A 21,778-nucleotide genomic window follows, 5' to 3' on the forward strand; every position below is an offset into this window, starting at 1 on the left:
ATGTACAGCTGGGTGTCGTCAGCGTACTGATGGTACTCCACCCCGAAACCACGGATGATCTCGCCCAGCGGCTTCACATAAATGTTGAACAGGAGAGGCGAGAGGACCAACCCTTGCGGCACCCCACATATGAGGGGCCTCGGGGTCGACCTCTGTCCCCCTGTCAACACAGACTGCGACCGGTCAGAGAGAAAGGAGGAGAACCACCGCAACACAGTGCCTCCCACCCCCAACTCTTCCAACCGGTGCAGCATGATACCATGGTCGATGGTATCAAAAGCCGCTGAGAGATCTAACAGGACCAGGACAGAGGAGCACCCCCTGTCCCGAGCCCTCCAGAGATCATCAACCAACGCGACCAATGCCGTTTCCGTGCTGTACCCGGGCCTGAAGCCCGACTGGAACGGATCCAGATACGTCGTTTCATCCAGGTGCTGGGGGAGCTGTTGCGCGACCACACTCTCAACAACCTTCGCAACAAAGCGAAGATTGGAGACCGGACGATAATTTACCAACATTGCCGGGTCCAGGGAAGGCTTCTTGAGGAGAGGCCTCACCACCGCCTCTTTCAAGGCGGCGGGAAAGTCACCCTCACTCAGCGAAGCGTTTATAATCCCCTGGAGCCAGCCTCGTGTCACTTCCCGGGAAGCCAGTACTAACCAGGAAGGACACGGGTCCAATAAACAAGTGGTCGCGTTCAGTCTACCCAGAATCCTGTCCACGTCCTCAGGGGTCACAGGATCAAACTCATCCCAGATAACATTCTCAAGACCTGCCCCTGTCTCTCCCCCTGAGACTACCCAGTCGGAGTCCAAATCTTCCCGAATCTGAGTGATTTTGTCATACAGATACTGAACAAAATCCTCGGCTCTACCCTCCAAGGGGTCCTCCCGCGCTTCCTGGTGGAGCAGGGAGCGGGTCACCCTAAAGAGGGCGCCCGGGCGATTATCTGATGACGCAATAAGAGGAGCAAAATAACTACATTTCGCTGCTTTTATCGCCACTAAGTAATTCCTAATGTGGGATCTTACTAGTGTCCGGTCAGATTCAAGAAGACTGGCCCTCCAACTACTCTCTAGGCGTCTTTTCCGGCGCTTCAACTCCCTCAGCTCCTCGGTAAACCAAGGAGCCAATTGAGATCGGCGCCGGGTCAGAGGCCGCAAAGGCACGACCCGATCCAGAGCACCAGCAGCCGCCCTATCCCAGGCGGCCACCAGGTCTCCAGTCGAGGCGTGTGCCAGAACCTCAGGAAATGGCCCAAGCTCCGTCTGGAATCTGTCAGGTTCCATCAGGCGCCTGGGGCGGAACCATCTGACCGGCTCCGCCTCCCTGCGGCGGGGTGCAGCGGTTCGAAAGTCGAGACGAAGGAGAGAGTGATCTGACCATGACAAGGGTTCAGTAACTATATCCCCTATATCAAGATCCCTCAACCACTGTCCAGAGACAAAAGCCAGATCCAGCGTGTTTCCCCCTGTGTGGGTAGGGCCATGAATTAACTGGGTCAGGTCCATAGCTGTCATGGAAGCCATGAACTCCCGAGCCATCTCTGACGTCTCACCCACGGACGGCAGGTTGAAATCCCCCATGACCATAAGCTTAGGGGTATCAACCGCCACCGCGGCGATGATGTTGAGTAGCTCGGGCAGGGCTGTTGCCACGTGGCAGGGAGCCAGGTACGTGATCAGCAAACCCATCTGAACCCCATGACCCCATTTCACAAAAAGGGATTCACAGCCGGCCGTCTGAAGAACAGTGGCCTCCCTCGGTCTCAGACCTTCTTTAATGATAACCGCTACCCCCCCGCCCCTCCCCTGTGACCTCGGCTGATGGAATGCTTGGAAACCTGGCGGGCACATTTCAACGAGGGGAACCCCCCCCTCCTGGCCCAACCAGGTCTCCGTAATACCTGCCAGGTCCGCACCCCCCTCCTGAACAAGATCACAGATGAGGGGGGCTTTATTTACTACGGACCTGGCATTGCACAGCATCAGCCGAAGGCCTGGGTCCTGAGGGTCTATGCAACCTGAGGAGCGAGTAGAGCCTTGGGGGCCGGAGCACGCCACCGCTCGTAGACAGCGAGTGCGCACTCCCCTAACACGATATGGCCCCCTGCTCCCGCCATATCTACCCCTCCCACCTACAGTACTGATGTTCAAAAAACTATCCGGACAAGCTCTAACCCCCCCCTCGATCCCTCGATAATATGGACTATTATTGACCTGTTTTCCAAACAGGCGCATTTTATCCCCTGTAAAGGACTACCGTCCGCAGGGCGTCTAGCGAAACTATTTGTCCAACACGTATATTGACTTCATGGCACACCCAAACGTATAATCTCAGACAGAGGTCCCCAATTTACCGCCCAGTTCTGGAGACGTTTCCTAGGACAATTAGGAACAGAACAGGGACTGAGCTCTGCGTTCCACCCAAATACCAACGGAGCCATTGAAAGAGCCAATGCCATGGTAGAAAGGTATCTACGTTCTTATGTGTCATACCAACAAACAGACTGGTACGAACTCTTACCTTTCACAGAATCAGCATATAATAACACCGTGCACAGCAGTACAGGTTATACACCCTTCCTGGTAGTTTCTGGAAAAGAGTTCCCGGCCATCCCCGATCTAGATGTACAAATGACTAGTTCCCATAGTCCAAAAGAATGGACAGAGAAGGTTAAACAGAATTGGCCACACATCAAAAATGCATTAGAAAAAGTTTCTGAAGCGTACAAAACCCAAGTAAACAAATGGAGACGAGATAACCTACCCTTCAAAATAGGAGAAAAAGTGTATTTGTCCACAAAATATATCAATCTGCGTATGCCCAGTAAAAAATTAGGTCCAAAGTATATAGGTCCCTTTCCCATCACCAAAATAATAAATCCCGTAACAGTATCCTTACAACTACCCCCCTTACTGAAAAGAATACACCTAGTATTCCACAGTAGTCTCCTAAAACCAGCAGCCAAAATAAGAGAGACAGGAACACGTCCACGGGCCGTGACAGGAAGCTCATACGAAATTAAAAAGATCCTCGATTCTAAGATATATCATGGGAAGCTTAGGTATTTAGTACATTGGAAGGGATACCCTATATCAGAAGCAACATGGGTGAAAACGAAGGATATAGATGCTCCACGATTACTAAAACAATTCCATGAAACATATCCAAACAAACCAGGTGGACACTTTCCCACTTAATGAGAATAACCGAATGTTTTTATGTCCCTACAGGAAGAGACCTGGTGGGGGGGGCGCATGTCGAGTGTCAGCCATTCCCTCGACACATGATCCCGGGGACTGTGACAAGCCAGAAGAACAGAGACACGGTGAAGGGGGGTGTTGTAGCGTTTAGCAGGGCACGGTGATATCAGGTGGTGGACAGTATAGGGAATCTGGGGACAGGGTCAATAAAACGATGTCAAAGGAAACAAACGCCCTTCAATATGAGGGACAGCGAGATCTGGAAGTAACTGAAGGAGTAAATAGCGTGGTCACTTTAAATGCACAATTGAGCAAGGGCGGAGCGCTTGGGGGCGTTCTATAAAGCCAGATAAGTGGAGAAATCAGGCGTCTCCGACTTTGTTTTTCATCAGAAAACTTCAGCGCTTACTGTATGACCACCGTATAAGCTACGATTAAACCGAATAGCTTCACCTTTGAGTGTGTGCGTGTGGTGTTTGTTCGGCGGAGCACAGGTGGTTCCAGAGGAGGCTGACAGTGTGACCTCAGTGAAGGAAGGATGAATTATCTGCAGAAGTTTGCAAATCCCAGGAAGCTCTGGAGTTGCTTATGGGTGTGTTGGGGCTGCCAGTCCAGCACTGCCCTCACCTTCTCTGGGTCCATTTCGATCTCCTGACTCGACACCCTATATCCCAGGTAGTCCAAGGCCTCCTTAATTGGAATTTGCATTTGGACAATTTTGCATAAAGTTTGGCTGCTAGGAGCTTTTTCAGAACTTGTTTGACCAATTTGATGTGGTCTTCCATATTTTCGCTGAATATAAGAATGTCATCGAGATAAACAAGAACCCCCTGATATAAATGTTTATGGAAAATTTCATTGATCAGTTGCATGAAGACCGCTGGGGCCCCCTGGAGTCCAAAAGGCATGACCCGGAATTGGAAGCTGCCCAAGGGGCAGTTAAAAGCAGTCTTCCATTCATCTCCTTCCTTTATGCAAACTCGGTAGTAGGCTTCTCTTAGATCTAGACCAAAATATTAACCAAAAATTTAACAATAAAACAAATAGAAGAACTGGAACAACAATCGGGACTACAAGTAGTTAAAAAAGATAAAATATCTAGGTATAAACTTGACAACCAGAAATATAGCTATCAAAGATAACAACTATGGAGAACTAATACAACAAATTAAAAAAGACCTAGAGAGATGGGGGAAACTTAAATTATCGCTGCTAGGAAGAATTGCGGCGATAAAGACGAATATACTCCCAAGGCTCCTCTACTTATTTCAAACTATCCCGGTTAAATTAGAGAATTTTCTTTTTTACAAATTTGAATAAAATAATCTCAAAATTTATATGGGAGGGGAAAAAACCAAGGATAAATTTAAAAACATTACAAGATGATAAAACCAGAGGAGGCTTTGGCCTACCAGCCTGGGAAAAATATTATAGAGCGGCAAGTCTGATATGGATTAAGAATTGGGTCAATCTGGAGAACCAAAGACTATTGAAATTGGAAGGTCACGATTTATTAAAAGGCTGGCATGCTTATTTGTGGAATATTGGAAACAAAACATACAAACATTTCAAAAACCATATAATAAGAAACTCACTAATTGGCACCTGGTTGGAAATTAAACGTAAGCACTATATGAAAGTCCCAGGCTGGATATCTACATTAGAGGCAACAATGCACCCCAATACATCAGTTACTCAAAAAATAATAAGATACAAAGAAATTCTGGACATAAATGGAAGACTAAAATCACGCCAAGAGCTCAGGGACCAGGGTATAGAAATAGACTGGTGGCCGTATTTATTAATACAAACCAGATACAAAAAAGACAGTGAAGAAGGAGGATTTGAAATAAAATCTAATCAATTAGATAAATTATTAGAAACTAAAGAGGGAAAATTAATCTCAAAGATCTACAAATACCTACTAGAGTTTGATTTGGCAGAAAATATAGTTAAAGGTCAAATGATAGCTTGGGCTAGGAACATTTGAAGAAATATACAATTGGAAGAGTGGGAAATGATATGGGAAAATAATTGTAGAATAACAATAATGTGGTATAGGTGGTACCTAGCCCCTGCTAGATTGGCAAAAATGTACGCAAATTGTAATCCGATATGTTGGAAATGCAGACAATCACTGGGAGCCTTTTATCATCTTTGGTGGCTCTGCCCAAAAATTAAAAAATTCTGGATGAAAATTAGAACCTGGATAACAGAAATAACGGAAGAAGAGATTGACCTAAAACCTGAAATTTTCTTATTAGGCATACTTTAAAAAAGCAGTAGAAAAGAAATAAAATACATCACGTTACATATAATCACGGCGGCTAGATTAACCCTAGCCCAATCCTGGAAATTAGAACAGTTGCCAACAGAACAACAAATAATTCAAAAGATATTTATATGTGCAGAAATGGATAGATTAACTTTAAAATTAAACGATAAAGAAGTATTTCCAAATATGGGACAGATGGTATGAATGGATTAATTGATGGAAAAAAAAACTAAAATCAAATACAGTAAGAAATTAAAGATAACAAATAGACACCGTCATTAAGAAATTAAAGTTAATGTATGTATATATTCACATGTTTAAATATTATAGATAGATAATCCTGTTTGTTAGTTTTAGTATATATGTAATTTAGAATTGTATTTCCTTTTTTAGAGTTAAGAACGTTTTGTACAATTTTTTATCTTTTTATATTGAATAAAGTTTGTTTTTAAAATTAAAAAAAGCAGTCTTCCTTTTTTTTTATAATATACTTTATTGATTTAAAAAAAATTTAAAAAAAAAAACATCAAATCTCTGTTAACATCTGAGGTGTCGTGCAATTACATATTTACATTATATACATATCAAATATCTTCGAATCTATCATTATTGAAAATAAACATATCCTTACAATCTCATTCTATTATTCCACCATTTGTACCACCTTTCCCATACTGCCTTGAATTTTGAATTCTCATCGTCTTTAAGAGCACTTGTTAATTTTGCCATTTCTGCGCATTCTAGAATTTTGTTTATTATTATCACCTCTAGAGGGGTTTGTTTGTCCTTCCAGTATTTTGCAAAGGTTAACCTGGCCACTGTTATGATATGTATGATTAGATGTATCTTATCTTTAGAGAGTCCATCTCCCATCATTCCTAATAAGAAGATTTCAGGGGAACATTCTATATCTTCTTCCACTATTTCTCGTAGCCAGTTTCGTATTTTTGTCCAAAACTTTTTTGTCTCGGGGCAGGACCAGCACATATGAAAGAAGGTGCCAACCTCCTTTCCACACTTCCAACATATTGCTGAAGCACTGGGAAATATTTTTGCTAATCTAGCCGGGGCTAAATACCATCTATGAAATATTTTGTAATGGTTCTCCCTATAAGTTGCTGATTTAGTCAAATTATAATTTCTATTCCAGGCCTCCTCCCAGTCATTGAAATTTAACCTATAACCAATGTTTTTTTCCCAAATATTCAATTGATTTCTGGCTATTCCTTCTGCTCTGTCCTCGCCTAATAAAAAGTTGTAAAATCTCGCTAGCATTTTCTTTTCAGTCCCCAACATAATTTTGTCCAAATTATTGTACTTCGCCTCTATACCAAATTGATCCCTATCTTTTTGATATCTTGAGTTTATCTGCAGGTAGCTCCACCAATCTAAGTTGAAGCCTTGATTACTTAATATTTCCCGTGATTTAAGAATACCATTATCATCTAATATGTCTTTATACGTGCCGAATTTCAAGATATCTCTTTTATTAGAGGCAGTCAGTGCCTCCATGATTGAAAGCCAGTTCAGTACTTTCACGTAAAATCGTTGCCTTATTTCTTCCCATGTTTGAATAAGGGTCTCCCTTAATTTGTGTTTGTGGAAATATGAGTTCTTTTTGTTCTTTAAGTCCCATAAATAAGCGTGCCAGCCTGCCTGTAGATCGTGGCCTTCTAACGTCAAGATTCTCTTGTTTTGTAATGTAACCCATTCTTTGATCCATAATAATTTAGCCGCCTTCTGATATACTTCCCAATCGGGTAATCCAAAGCCACCCATGTTTCTTTTCCCTTGCAGTGTTTTGTATGCAATCCTTGCCTTCTTCCCTTCCCATAAAAATTCTCGCACCTTCTTTTCCAAATCTAGGAAATATTTTTTATCAAGATTCACTGGTATAGTTTAGAATAAAAATATAATCTTGGGGAGAATGTTCATTTTAATTGCTGAGATCTTACCTGTGAAAGACAATTTTAATTTCTTCCATCTGTCTATATCCTGCTTTATTTTTTGTAATAATGGAATGTAGTTATCCTCCTTTAAAGAGGAATATCTTGAAGTGATCCATATTCCCAAGTACTTTATTTTCTTCACTATCTGAAGATCTAAGGACTTCTCTAGCTCTTTCTTATTTGCCTCTGTCATGTTTCTTGCTAAACTTTTAGTTTTAGTTTTATTAAGCTTGAGGCCGGCGACTTCTCCATACTGTTGTACTTCCTGGAGTAATTTGGGGCCAGATTTCAAGGGATCTTCTGTTATTAAGGCCACATCATCTGCAAAGGCTTGTGTTTTAAAAATTTCTTTCTTAATTTGTAGTCCTTTAATTTCTTTGTTATCTCTAATCTTTCTAAGTAGGATTTCCAGCGCCATTATAAAAAGTAGAGGGGACAAGGGCATCCCTGTCTAACTCCCTTTTGTATCCAAAATATCATCTCCCTCCTTTATGTGAACTCGGTAGTAGGCTTCTCTTAGATCTAGCTTGGTGAAAATTTTTCCTTTCGATGGGTGGTTCAGCAAGTGGGAGGGGGTAGGTATTTTGTATGCAAATGGCATTGACAGAGCTAAAATTAACATATCATCTCAAGGTACCATCTTTTTTTTCTTTAAATAGTACTGGGGCAGCCATGCTGGATTTCGCAGGCTCGATGAACCCTCTGGCTAGGTTGGTGTCAATGTATTTCCTCAACTTGGTCATTTCAGTAGGTGTCATGGAGTACATTCTAGGTTTTGGCAATTTTGCCCCCAGTTGTAATTCGATGGTGCAGTCTATGGGCCGATGAGGGGGGAGGAGGTTACATTCTTCCTCATTGAAAGCTTCGGCTAAGTCTGCATAAACTTTAGGGATTTGGTGTTCGCTTGGAGGCCCGTCTGAACAAGCTGCTGCTGTCTCTGGCCTCTGGCCATTATGGGTAGGTTGCTGTTTGGGGGAGGGGTAAGGGATGATGGGCCAACTGCTATTCTGATTTTTCGGTATCCATCATCCCATGTGATGGTGGGGCCCCATTTGTCCAGCCAAGCCAGGCCTAGTATGATAGATTCTGACATTTTGGGGGTTACTATAAATTGTATAAGTTCGTGATGTTTCCCCATTTCTAATTTAATCAGTTCAGTAATATGGGTGGCAGGGACTCCCCCAATTAATGTTCCATCCACCTGGTGAAATTCACCAGGTGGATGGAACATTAATTGGGGGACTCCCTGCCATCCAATTGTTCTACAACTTTAAGGCTGATTAGACATCTGGTGCAGCCGGTATCTATTTTGTTGGGAGTTCTGCTTGTTTCCCAGTTTCTGGCAGCACCAGTTTTACTTTAATTGAGAAGGGGGGGATGGGTGCACTCACCATCGGGTATTCATCTCCACTAGTCACGCTGAAAGGGGCTTCTTTTGCCAGAGGGTCCTCGCTGTCTTCTGTGGGGAGGGGAATTTCAACGGCTGTCTGGCAAAGTGGCTGGTGTCTGGGGCCTTCTTTGGAGCCCTCCTGCCTCAGGCATCTGTGGCAGGGTGTTGTTGTGGAATTGGGGCAAGGGCCAGGCACTCAGAAGCTTGATGTCCTCTTTGTCTGCACTGATAGCACTTAATCGCTCGCCCCCCCCCCCCCGGTTGGGGCGGGGTGAAATTTGTATTCTTTGAAATGGGCCTTCTAGATAACACTCTGCAAGGCGCCTGCTCTGCTGGGATTTTGCTGAGGGGGTGGATTTTTCTGTCAATAGCAATGGACATGGTATACCAGTATACCAGTCATGGAGACGCTCAGGCAACCCCAGATCCCACAGGCTTTTCTGACTTCTGGGTCAATAGCTTCTTTAAAGTAGTGTAGGAGTGTGCAGTCAGGCCAATGGCCCAGATTCCCTGCGACTCATCTAAAGTCCCATACAAAGTCTTTTATAGGTCGATTACCTTGCTTCATGATCTTCATGATCATTTATGCGGTCTGGGTTATCAAATCGGGAATGGAGCAGTGTGATAAATCCATTGGCATCATTCAGTTCTGCAGTGCCCTCGTTGTGCAGCTGGGCTATCCATTCAGTGGCCTTCCCCTCATTCATCCCATCTGAGATTGCCGATACTAAGTCCAGTTCTGATTCGTATAGGTCCCCATACTGATCCACGTGAGCCCAAACCCTGCTGAGGAAGTAAGCTAGCTTGGCTGGCATTCCGTCAAAGGTTGCTCTGAAACAGGGTGGCATTGGCTTTGCGGGTGGAGGAGCTCCGGCCACAGGTGGTTGGGCTGGAACTTGCTGTGGGGCTACTCCTGGTTGCTGCATTCCAACAGGCTGCTGTAAGAATTGCTGGGCTGGAAGGGGGGGGGTTAGCATCGTTGGCTGCTGGGGGAGGGGACCCGGCTGCTGAGATGCGTGTTGCATTGGAGGGAGGAGCAGTCCAACCAGCTGCTGGATTAGCGCCCCCCCCCCCATGGTGCCAGGATCATTGAGGCACAGGAGAGGGGGCCAGGGGGATCCCTGGAAGCTTGGAACAGATGGTGCGGGATACCACTGGCACTGGACCCATCCCTGGCCTGGATAAAACTCCCATCCAGCCGGTATGCTCTCCGCCGGAGGTAGCGAGAAGGCAGGCTGACGAAGGGCCCCAAGCTGGGGTTTTTGCATACCATATGCCAGCTGGGCCTGGTTTCCACTGCTGCCAGATGGCCATGCTGCGTTGATCCTCCCGTTGTGCTTCTACTAACCCCCAGTCCTAAATCCCCCCTCCTACTTTCCCACACATGAGGAGATGGCAGCATTGAAGCTTCTGGCCTAATATGGCTTCCAAAGCTGACACACGCATTAGTGTGGGCTCCCAATTCCAGACCAGTAGCGAAGGTAAGTGGAGCCCACTACTGGACACACAATATTTTTTTTTTCAAATTCAAAAGCCAAAGAGTCCCAAATCCTTTTCCTTCCCTCATCTCAGATTCGGGAAGGCCTGGATCTGATTGGGTAGATTCGGGTGGGGTGATGGAGGTGGGTCTTGAGAATGTTATCTGGAGGGGTTTGACCTTGTGACTCCCGAGGACATGGACAGGATTCTGGGTAGGCTTAGTGCTGCCACATGTTTATTGGACTCGTGTCCCTCCTGGTTGGTGTTGGCCTCCTGGGCAGTTACACAAGGCTGGCTCCAGGGGATTATTAATGCTTCTGTGAGTGAGGGTTTCTTCCCTCCCTCTCTGAAAGAGGCGGTGGTGAAGCCCCTCCTCAAGAAGCCTTCCCTGGACCTGGCTGTATTAGCGAACTATCGTCCAGTCTCCAACCTTCGCTTTGTTGCGAAGGTTGTTGAGAGTGTGGTGGCGTGACAACTTCCCCAGTACCTGGATGAAGCTGACTATCTAGATCCGTTCCAGTCGGGCTTCAGACCTAGGCACAGCATGGAAACGGCATTGGTCACATTGGTTGATGATCTCTGGAGGGCTCAGGACAGGGGTTGTTCTTCTGTCCTGGTCCTATTAGACCTCTCAGCGGCTTTTGATACCATCGACCATGGTATCATGCTGAGACGATTGGAGGGGTTGGGAGTGGGGGGCACTGTGTTGCGGTGGTTCTCCTCCTTCCTCTCCAACCATATGCAGTTTGTGTTGGCAGGGGGATAGAGGTCGACCTCAAGGCACCTGGTTTGTGGGGTGCCGCAAGGGTCAGTCTTCTCACCCCTTCTGCTCAACATTTATGTGAAGCCGCTGGGCGAGATCATCCGTGGTTTCGGGGTGAAGTTCCACCAGTACGCTGATGATGCCCAGCTGTACATCTCCACCCTGGACCATCCCAATGATGCCCCTGATGTGATGTCCTGGTGCCTGGAGGCCATGCCGATCTGGATGGGGAGGAACAGGCTTAGACTCAACCCTTCCAAGACCAAGTGGCTGTGGTTCCCGGCATCCCAGTATAGTCAGCTGGTTCCATCGCTGACTATTGGGGGTGAGATCTTGGCCCCCTCAGAGAGGGCTCACAACTTGGGTGTTCTCCTGGATGCACGGCTGTCTTTGGAAGATCATATGACGGCCTTGGCCCAGGGAGCTTTTTATCAGGCTTGCCTGATACGCCAGTTGCATCCCTTTCTGGACCGGGATGCCCTGCGCACAGTCACTCATGCCCTCGTCCCGTCCCGTCTGCACTACAGTAACACTCTCTACATGGGGCTCCTCTGGAAGAGCACTCAGAGGCTCTAACCAGTCCAGAATGCGGCCACGCAGGTGATTATGGGGGTGACCACAACCTCCCCTTCCGCTCTCCAACCCCAATATCCCATTGGGCATCATGCAGATCCATCTCTTTGTCTTGGCACATTCTTTTCACAGGAATTTGCCCCCACCCTCTGTCACTCAGGTAACACTATCTGTTGCATGCAGAAAACTAGGTAAAAGTTCATCTCAGCAATAAATCACCGCTTCTGCTCTCTGTTTCATTTCATTCATGTCAGCATTGGAAGAGAGCCTAACTTGGAATGCTGACAACCAGTACCTTAAAAGTTTTTTCTAGCAACGTTTCGACAGGCTCACAACCCTGTCATCTTCAGGCTCTTGTTTAGTTTAGAAGCTATGGGTGCTTGAGATATATCAATTACTCAATTACTAGGAAGACAGCAACAAAAAAGGTATGTTTATTGTGATCTTTAGTCTTGTTTTACTTTTTGTTAAATGAATAAGGAGAAGAATGTAAGTCCTTAAAAATACCCAGACTGCATGTTATCACACTCACTGAATATTCAAATTGACAGGAACATTATCATTCTTTCAGGTTTTATTATCAAATGCAATAGAAGAGAGGCCATTGCTTATAGAAAAACAGCCTAGTTTGCTTTTAGTGGTAGCTGGGGCATATTTACACAATAATTCACAAATTTACTGCCTCTGTTTCCTGGCAGTGACCAGCTTTTGTATGTTCTATCATCACTACATTCAAATAAAATTGATGGCTCTTCTACATCACCATGGCTCTTTTAAGCAAGCAATACTTCCTCTCTTCATTCAGAAGCAAAAATCAGGTTAAGACGTAGGATGATAGTCAATAAAAGATTGATTTAAATTCTCATAGGTTCTCCACCTATTTTAGCCCCAAAGGATTTTTGTCTCAGATTATGTGAGATAAGAAAGTAGCTGAGTATGCAATGAATATTTATTCCAGCAATCGTTACCAGGCTGAGTTGGTTTTAAGGAAGATTTTTTTTTATGGTGCTATTAGATCTGGAATGTAAAATCCAGGGAGGTCCAAGATGACAGTGAAGAGTGGCAGAGAACCAGAACTCCTTAATGATTATCTAGCTGTTTCTAACCCTACTTCCTGAAATCCTCGTGCAAAATTCTATACAGTTTCCCATTTGGACTGCATTTGGACTAATCCTTGTATTATTGACACTCTGCCTGTTTTATCGGAATGCTGCAGTCTAATCTTTGTTTTGTGTGAGTAAAGTCTGAATTGGCAGCTAGCCACTGGGTTGCTGCCAGCTTTATCATCAAAGAGTTTTGTCATGTGGTTTATTAACTCCGGGCCGTCTGTGTGTGCATGTGTGTGTGTGTGTGGTACGGGGACAGAACAAGAACTTCTTGTGTAGGATTTCCCACAAGTGAAGAAACTTTAGCTATGGTCATACTTATCTCTTTGATTTAACTATGATTTATAAAATTAACCCAGTTTGCTGGGTTTACAAAACAAAATAATAAGCCAATCATACAGACAAACTGTGTGCAGCTATAAGCCTTCATTACAAGCTACAATGGCATCATGTACAATGTCAGTGGTAATTGGCATCAAGTCCTCATGTAGCAAATATCCTTCCTTCTGTCTTGAGACCCATTTGCACAACTCACCAAGCCACAAACAAACTAACTATATTTTAGCCACACACATTACTGGACGTGAAGCCAGTTCTTCATTGCAGGTCTGCCAACATTTGATGCCCATAAGAATTATGGAATTTGCCGCCTGTCAGTGGTGACAGACATTAGAGGAAGATCTGAAACATGACTTCTATGCTTGAAAACTGGCAATATAATAAAATACATAAATATTTCCCTATATTCTCCTTCTTATGGTACCATTATGTTGTTAATCTGTTTTGTGTCATTCATGCCAGGGAACCAAACGCTTGTCTCTCTGGTTTCTTTGCTGTACAGAAGCCAATAAATGGCTTCTACAATTGACTAATTGCCATTTCACAGTAGTTCATTGAAATTATGCAACAAAAGAGCAAAAATTGTTGTTATTATGCCATAAACCATCAGGAGGGAGAAAAATAAGGGGAAATTATATCTTTGCTTTGTGCTGAGTGGACTTGGCAAAGGATTTTCTGCTTCTGATCTTCTAAAGGGAGGGTTAGGGAGAAGAAACAATTTTGGACCAACTCAAGTTATTACAAAAAATATATAAGTATAGTCCAACATTTTTGAGCAGGTCATTTCAGCTTAAAATTGAGCATAAAATTCCCTATGTGTTTTTCTTGCTGGTAGTTTTTCAATTAGAAGAAAGAGAACTTGCTCTCAATATCTCTAAACTTTACGAAAATTTTCAAGAATGGAGCTTGTGTCCTTACCTTTTATTGGTTATACTTGGAAGTGTATGGGTGACAGTCAGATGTATCAGGGTCCAGCAGGGTCCAGTTTCTCTGACCTCAACCCATAACACTTCATAACCATTATAGATTCTAAAAGATTGCTGAGGTTTTTTTAAAGCAACTGCTTTAAAATAATCTTCACTGTTTCCTGTCATCAGAATTGGTCCTAATGAAAGTCCACCAACTACTGACTAAGATAATTCTTGCAGTTAAGCTCCATTATTATGACACAGTCAGGTTCAGGGACAACCAACCCTCATTTGTCCTGAGAGAACTGAAGCTTGGGAGAACAAATCTTGGATACTGCAGATCATCAGACATGCCCAAATGAAAAGTTACCCATAAGGAGGACCTTTCTTATGAGTAATATCTCACTCTTGAGTAATTCTAGGTTTGCACTCCTGAAATGAACATTTCTTTGCCAGACAATTGATTAATTTTCAACATCAATTTGCTATGCCTAAACTAAAACTATGCTTTGCCTCCAAAAACCAAGAAAGACATGTTGCCATTCTTTAAAGCAGATTACTTTATTGTTCCTCACCTGTAGACTTGCCAAACTAAGGCAAACTATCAGCCACATAAAGCATATACTCTGAGAACTATTAGGGAGGAGTTATCCTCTTTCCCTCACACTATCTGAACTGAGTTGTCTTTGCCCCCTCTGAAATACACTAGTAAAGGTAAGTAAAGGTTCTACTTACCTTTACTACCGGTTCGCATTGCGTCCGCATGCGCAGATCACCTATGATGACGTCCGGGTCAGTGGGCAGAGCCTCCTGCCAGTTTTACTACTGGTTCTTGCGAACCGGTCCGAACCGGGGGCAACCCACCACTGATGCACTCCCTCCCTCCTGGGAATCTGGACATCACAAGATTGATTCCAAGTTTTTATTTTTATTTATTCAAAAGCTAGGATAAGTGGATTTAGAGGATTGGGGTTCTCCTGTTGTTTCTCAAGGCTTCTTGAAGTCCTTTCCAGCACTCATAATATATTAATTCAAGACAGACAAAATTATCCCCCATACAAAAACATTATAATTAGGAGTTCTTCACCCAAAGTTTGTTCTTCTTTGCCCTTTGCCCTTCCTCTTTCCCACTGAATTGGTAGGAGCCAGTGGCAGCATTGCTTTAGGCAAAGTGAACTAACTGCCTCAGGTAGCAGATGTCTGTAATGCAGAAAGTCTCAGTAAAGTGCTGAGATTTACAACACTTCAGTTATTTTGCTGCCCTTGGTTTGAGGAGAATGCTATCAGATCTTCAGGGCTGAAATAAACTTCTACTATTCTTCTGTAAGAAATTGGAAAGGATGCTAGCTTTATCTCGAGTGATCTTGGTTGGCTCTGACAGGATACTGTTACTTTTTTATATGAATTGCATATTCAAGATAGTAATGATAGAATGAGCCATAATTTATTTATATTATAGTACTTTGCCAATATTGTCATCTTTCTTTAGAAACTAGGAGATTTTTACAAAAGGAATAAGAAAGTGAATGAATTGCTGTTGTCCATTTGGGTAGATGGTTTTGAGTTCTTAGCTTTTCAAATTCTATATTTGAATCCATTTATATTTATCTATTTTGGCAATGCTGAATTAGAATTGCTACCTCTTTTTTCCTTGCAACTCCAAAAATTGAAATATGATAATATCTTCTTTGGAAGTGTTGTGTCTCGGGATCGGCTTGGCTGCGCTTCCAGGTTGCAACGGCCCCAGCTGGTGGTTCTCTGATTCTACCAATAGGTGGCCAGGGCTTAGGACCAAGGGCTGGCCGGGGTTTTAGGTCCAATCAGCTTTGCTGGTCAATTACTCCACCCAGTGGCCAGCCTGTAGCGGAAGCCCAAACAATATATATTCTCGGTCTGTTCCTCGCTAAGTAAGCTTGTTCTAGTCTTTTTTTACTTGCTTTTAATATGGAATAAAAGAGAGTTGAAGTCACTTGGAGTTGCCTGGCCCATTGGAACCCACTACATTTCACTGGCGACGAAGGTGGGATGCTGAAAGAAGCGGCTTCTTCAGCGTTGCAAGGCATTGCAGCTCAGCACGAGACCACGCTGCACCGCCCTACGCATCCAGCGATTCAGAGCCAGTGGTTGCTCCAGGCTGAATGCCATGAGCTCCTCAAGGGGGACTACGAGCACTTCCAGCAACACCGGTACATCTGCCATCTTGCATGCAGGTACCCCTGCCATCCCGTCCCCCCAGTTGAGGTTGGCTGGTGCGGCGGCATTGCTGGAGTTTGATATATGCCGCCCGGACACGTGGGAAATATGCCAAGCGCGGCTTGAGTCTTTTTTCCGGTGCTATGGCATTACCAATGAGGGTGCACGGCGAGACTGGTTCCTGAATTGCTGCGTAAATGACTTGTGTGGGCTGGCTGTGAGCCTTGTGCACCCAAGGAAAGTGGATCAGCTCTCTTACTCTGACCTGGTGGGTGTTATCACGGCCCATTTAGCACCTAAACCAACGTTGGTGTCCCGGCAGGTAGAGTTTTTTAATCGTAGGCGTTTGGTTGCTGAGCCAGCCGCAATGTTTTTTGGCAGAGTTGCGTAAACTGGCTCGCTGGTGTGAATTTAACAACTTGAATGAGGCTTTATTTAACCAGTTTATATGTGGCCAGATGGACAAGAAGTTGTTGAGGAAATTTTGTTCAAAAATTAAGATGGAAGACGCCCTGGCCATCGCCATCGTGGCCGAGGAGATGGTCCCAGAGGCCCGGAAGGGGGGAACTACGACGATATCCAGCTGGGTGGGGTTTCATCATGAGAGCCCTGAAGAGGATTCCGACTCGGGAAGGGAGGACGTGCAATTGATGAGGCGTAGGAGTGCCCCTAGGCCCAGTGGAGGGACAGCTCGGAACAATGCATCAGAGGCCATTGGACATCAATGCGGCAGCTGTGGTGGGAACCATCCACGGAAGACTTGCCAGTTCCGGGACGCTAAGTGTCAGCAATGTGGGAAGTCGGGACACATCGCCCGCGCATGTCAGGCCAAGGGGGGTCGAGAGGAGAGCAAGAGCCCGTGAGGGAGACAGACGGCGAACGTTGAAGTGGACGCGGCCTGGCCTCAGTATGATCTCTTGCAAGTATACAGCCTTAGCTCAGAAGCCCCAAGTTCCATCAGGGTAGTAGTTAACATTGAGGGCACATCGTGTCCCATGTTCCTGGACACGGGATCCCCCGTGTCCATTATTTTGGCTAAAACACTCCGGAGTATCTGCCCCAGAAAGTCATCCTCCCTTGAAGCCCCCCCATTCAATCTAAGAGACTTCCAAAAAAAACCCATAGCATTGAAGGGGGTTGGAACATTCGAGGTTGGATTCAAGGGGGTCCAACAGAACCTCGATCTGTTTATAACAGAAGGGCCGTATACAAGCTTATTGGACAGGAATTGGATGGGCCCTTTAGGTATTGAAGTAACCGGGGTGAACATGATTAGAACCACAGACCCGGACTTGGTAAAGGTCTGTGCGGAGTTTCCGACCGTATTTGATGGCTCATTGGGGTTATATAATGGCCCTCCAATCTCCCTTCAGTTGGACCCGGCCGTTAGGCCCATCAAACTTAAGGCACGCCAGGTCCCCTTCGCTTTAAAGCCTAAGATCGATGCAGAGCTGGATCAGTTAGTCGCCCAAGGGGTCTTGGAAGTGGTTCCTCACGGGTCTTGGGAAACCCCAATCGTGACCCCAGTGAGGCCGGATGGGGTGGTCTGCCTCTGTGGGGATTATAAATGCACCCTCAATAAGACATTGCCCGATCACGCCTATCCAGTTCCGGTCGTACAACACGTCCTGGCCACGTTAGTGGGGGCTAAAGTCTTTGGCAAGCTTGACTTGGCCCAGGCATATCAACAGCTGCAGGTCGACAAGGCGACGGCCGCCGCACAGACGATTGTTACACACAGAGGTGCTTTTAGGGTGAAAAGACTACAATTCGGGGTTAGCGTCGCACCCGGGATCTTTCAGAACCTAATGAACTCACTTTTGAAAGGTTTGCTGGGAGTAACGCCCTTTTTCGATGACGTGCTAATCTCCGCCCCAACGTCATCAGAATTCGTCGTTCGACTACGAGCTGTGTTGCAAAGGTTTCAGGCGGCAGGGCTTAAAGTTAAATGGGAGAAATGCCTTTTGGGGGTAGAGTGGACTTTCTGGGGTTCACTGTAGATGCCAGTGGCATCCCCCCGGCACCGGAGAAGGTACGGGCAATCTGTAACGCACCTGCCCCCACGAGTAAGGCAGAATTGCAAGCATTCCTCGGCCTTCTAAACTTCTATCATGCTTTTCTACCTCACAAGGCGGCGGTCGCGGAACCCCTTCATAGACTCCTGGACAAATAGGACAAGTGGACTTGGGGCCTGTCAGGGCATCGATTAATCCCATCTTTGGCTCTGGGAAAAATCACCCTGATTTAATTAGAGGATGGATCGTGGCTTTCTCCAAGTTGCAATATTCTGAAAAGAAAACCTGAAGAAATATTTTCTAATAAAATTCATTTATTTGTTATAAAGAAAAATAAAACACCTCACTAACTAAGAAAAATAAGTCTACATTTTGAAATAATTCGGACCAGCTGCTTTCCATCAACTGGCACTCATGGCAAGAGAACAAAGGAAAAAGTGTGTGAAGGAATGTGGGTGGATACGGAAACACGTAGCTTACCGATAAGAAGTTGGCAAGCTACGGAAAGTCTGACAGTCCAGAAATAATTAGCTCAGCTGGTAAATAAAAGAACGCAGTGACACCGCGGCAGGAAGCAGTGTTCCGGGCAGCTAAGAACTTATTGATTTCTAATGACGTGCTGGTCCATTTTTATGAGTTGCTCCCAGTGGTTTTAGCGTGTGATGCGTCCCCTTACGGGGTAGGGGCCATTTTGGGCCATGTGTTGCCTAACGGGAGGGAGGTTCCGGTGGCTTATTTTTCACAGACCCTCTCAGCAGCTGAACGGAACTATGCCCAGATAAGGGCATAGATAAGGAGGGCCTAGCTATTGTAAAGGTAAAAAAGTTCCATGATTTCCTTTACAGCAGGCCCTTTACCATCTTGACTGATCATAAGCCACTCTTGGGACTTTTTGCACCTGATCGCCAGACACCACAGGTACTTTCACCCCGGGTTCTTAGGTGGTCAATATTTCTGGCAGGTTATCAGTACTCTCTGGTATATCGGAAGGGCAAAGCCATGGGGCATGCGGATACGCTGAGTTGCCTTCCATTACCAGAGAGTGGGCCTGACCCCACCCCGGCTCATGCCATAATGCACCTGGAGGACCTCCCAGACTCGCCCCTCCATGCCAAGGACATTGCAAAATATTCATCTAGGGACCGAGTCATCTCCCGGGTCCTGGACTGGGTGGGGAGGGGGTGGTCAGAGGCCAAGCTGGGCCCAGAGTTTACGGCATATGTTGAGAAGCAAGGGGAGCTATCAGTGCATAAGGGGTTTTTTTTTTTGGGCGGATGCAGGGTGGTGATTCTACCCCCGCTATGCAAACGGGTCATGGAAGCGCTGCATGAAACACATCCCGGGGTGGTGCGAATGAAAGCTCTTGCCCGAAGTTATGTGTGGTGGCCCAAGATCGATAATTGAGACGTGGGTTCGGGGTTGTGTGCCTTGTCAGGAGTCACGTCCAGCTCCTCCCCGGGCACCAGGGCAGACATGGGAGGACACCCGGAAACCATGGTCCTGCCTCCACGTAGATTTTTCTGGGCCAGTACGGGGACAAACGTTCCTCATAGTGGTGGATTCCCACTCGAAATGGTTAGAAGTTGTCCCCGTTTCCACCACGTCCACGGCCATTATGGTTAGAGCTTTGAGAAAGCTGTTTGCTACTTTTGGGCTGCCTGATACGCTTGTGTCAGACTATGGTACAGCTTTCACGTCAAGGGAGTTCTTAGAATTTACTCGGAGGTACGGCATCCGACACATACGGTCGGCGCCGTTCCATCCCGCCACGAATGGTCAGGCCAAACGTATGGTGTGTACGGCCAAGGAGGGGCTCAAGCAATTGGGGGATGGGGACTTACAAAATCTTTTAGCCCAATTTTTAATCGCACAGCATACCATCCCATGCACAGCGACGGGTTATAGCCCTGCCGAGCTGCTTATGGGGCAAAGGCTCACCACCTTATTAGATAGGCTCCATCCTGACAGGGCACCCCTCCTAAGGCCCAATACGGAGAAAAGGGGAGCACCTAGGGGGTTCTTCCCCGGGGACCCAGTATATGTTGAGAACCATGGCATTCGCCCGGCTTGGATGCCTGGCCATGTGGTATGGGTCAAGGGGCCCACCTCATATGAGGTTTCCACAGAGCGGGGGGCCATCTGGGGACGTCATATTGATCAGTTGAGGTGGAAGGTAATCCCTCTAGAGGAGGAGATGGAAGTGTTGGAGTACCCGTACCTCCCAGAGCCACAGCAGGAACTTGCCCCACTCAGCCCGGTAGGGCTGGAGCAAGAACCGGCAAAGTTGGAGACCCCGCTAATTTGGAGGCCAGTTGATCTCAGCCAGAGACGGGGCCGGCGGATGTGATCGTGGAACCCCCAGTGGCCAATACTCCAGCTACAACTGGGGAGGGGGCCACCTCCCCAGAAAAGACCTTGCCATGCAGGTCGTGCCGAGAATGGTGGTTGCCCATACACCTCAAAGACTATGTCTGTGGGGCAATTCGCACTTAGAGGGGAGGAGTGTTGTGTCTCGGGATCAGCTTGGCTGCGCTTCTGGGTTGCAACGGCCCCAGCCGGTGGTTCTCTGATTCTACCAATAGGTGGCCGGGGCTTAGGACCAAGGGCTGGCCGGGATTTTAGATCCAATCAGCTTTGCTGGTCAATTACTCCACCCAGTGGCCAGCCTGTAGTGGAAGCCCAAACAATATATATTCTCGGTCTGTTCCTCGCTAAGTAAGCTTGTTCTAGTCTTTTTTTACTTGCTTTTAATATGGAATAAAAGAGAGTTGAAGTCACTTGGAGTTGCCTGGCCCATTGGAACCCACTACATTTCAGGAAGATTCATGACAACAGAATTGTGCTGTATCATCATGACTTAATCCCTATAATTGGCAACACATCAAAGTACAGTGCTACGTAGCTCATAAACAATTCTAGCAAAGAAAAGGTTGGAAAGAAATACTGCCTCCATCATAGCCATACAAGGTGTACTTGCTGTGTTAGTTCTGTTTTCAGTAATATCAGGGAGAGTTTTGTTTTCTTGTTTGTCTTTGATCTTATTTTATTCTTTCTATTTTCTCTTTGTAAATGTACCATGCTGAGGTTACCTAAATCCTAGCATGGTTCTGATCTGTTTACTGAAATTTTTCTCACTTAAATGAACTTCCTGATGACAGAAGTGTGTCTGTGCAAAAATCTAGCTTTGTTCACACAATAATCCTCTGATGAAAATAAAAACAGCATTGTTTAGGGACTAGCTGCTCTATGCTGAATGTTTTTAAGATGTGCATATGTGCAGGATATTGCAAGTAAATTGGAGATTTTGCGATTCAAAAGCATCCTACTTGAATAAAAGAGTTTAACTAGAAGCGTTGTGGGTTACTTCTCAGAGTTCAGCAGACTACAATGGAAAACAGGAAGATCTTTCTTCCCTTCAAGAAAGTAATGCAGTACTTACTTTCAACAGAGAGAGGAAGGTCAGCCAAAGCAACATCTGGCTGTACAACATCTCCGATCACAACCTTCTCCAATCAAATGCTTTGGGTGAATCCCAGGAGAAAGAATGGTTGGAGATTTTGTTAATTTTTATGTTTATATGAA

Source organism: Pituophis catenifer, unplaced genomic scaffold (genome assembly GCF_029215685.1).
Source record: "Pituophis catenifer annectens isolate HBS135680 unplaced genomic scaffold, rPitCat1.0.hap2 SCAF_12, whole genome shotgun sequence".
Classification (NCBI taxonomy): Eukaryota; Metazoa; Chordata; class Lepidosauria; order Squamata; family Colubridae; genus Pituophis; species Pituophis catenifer.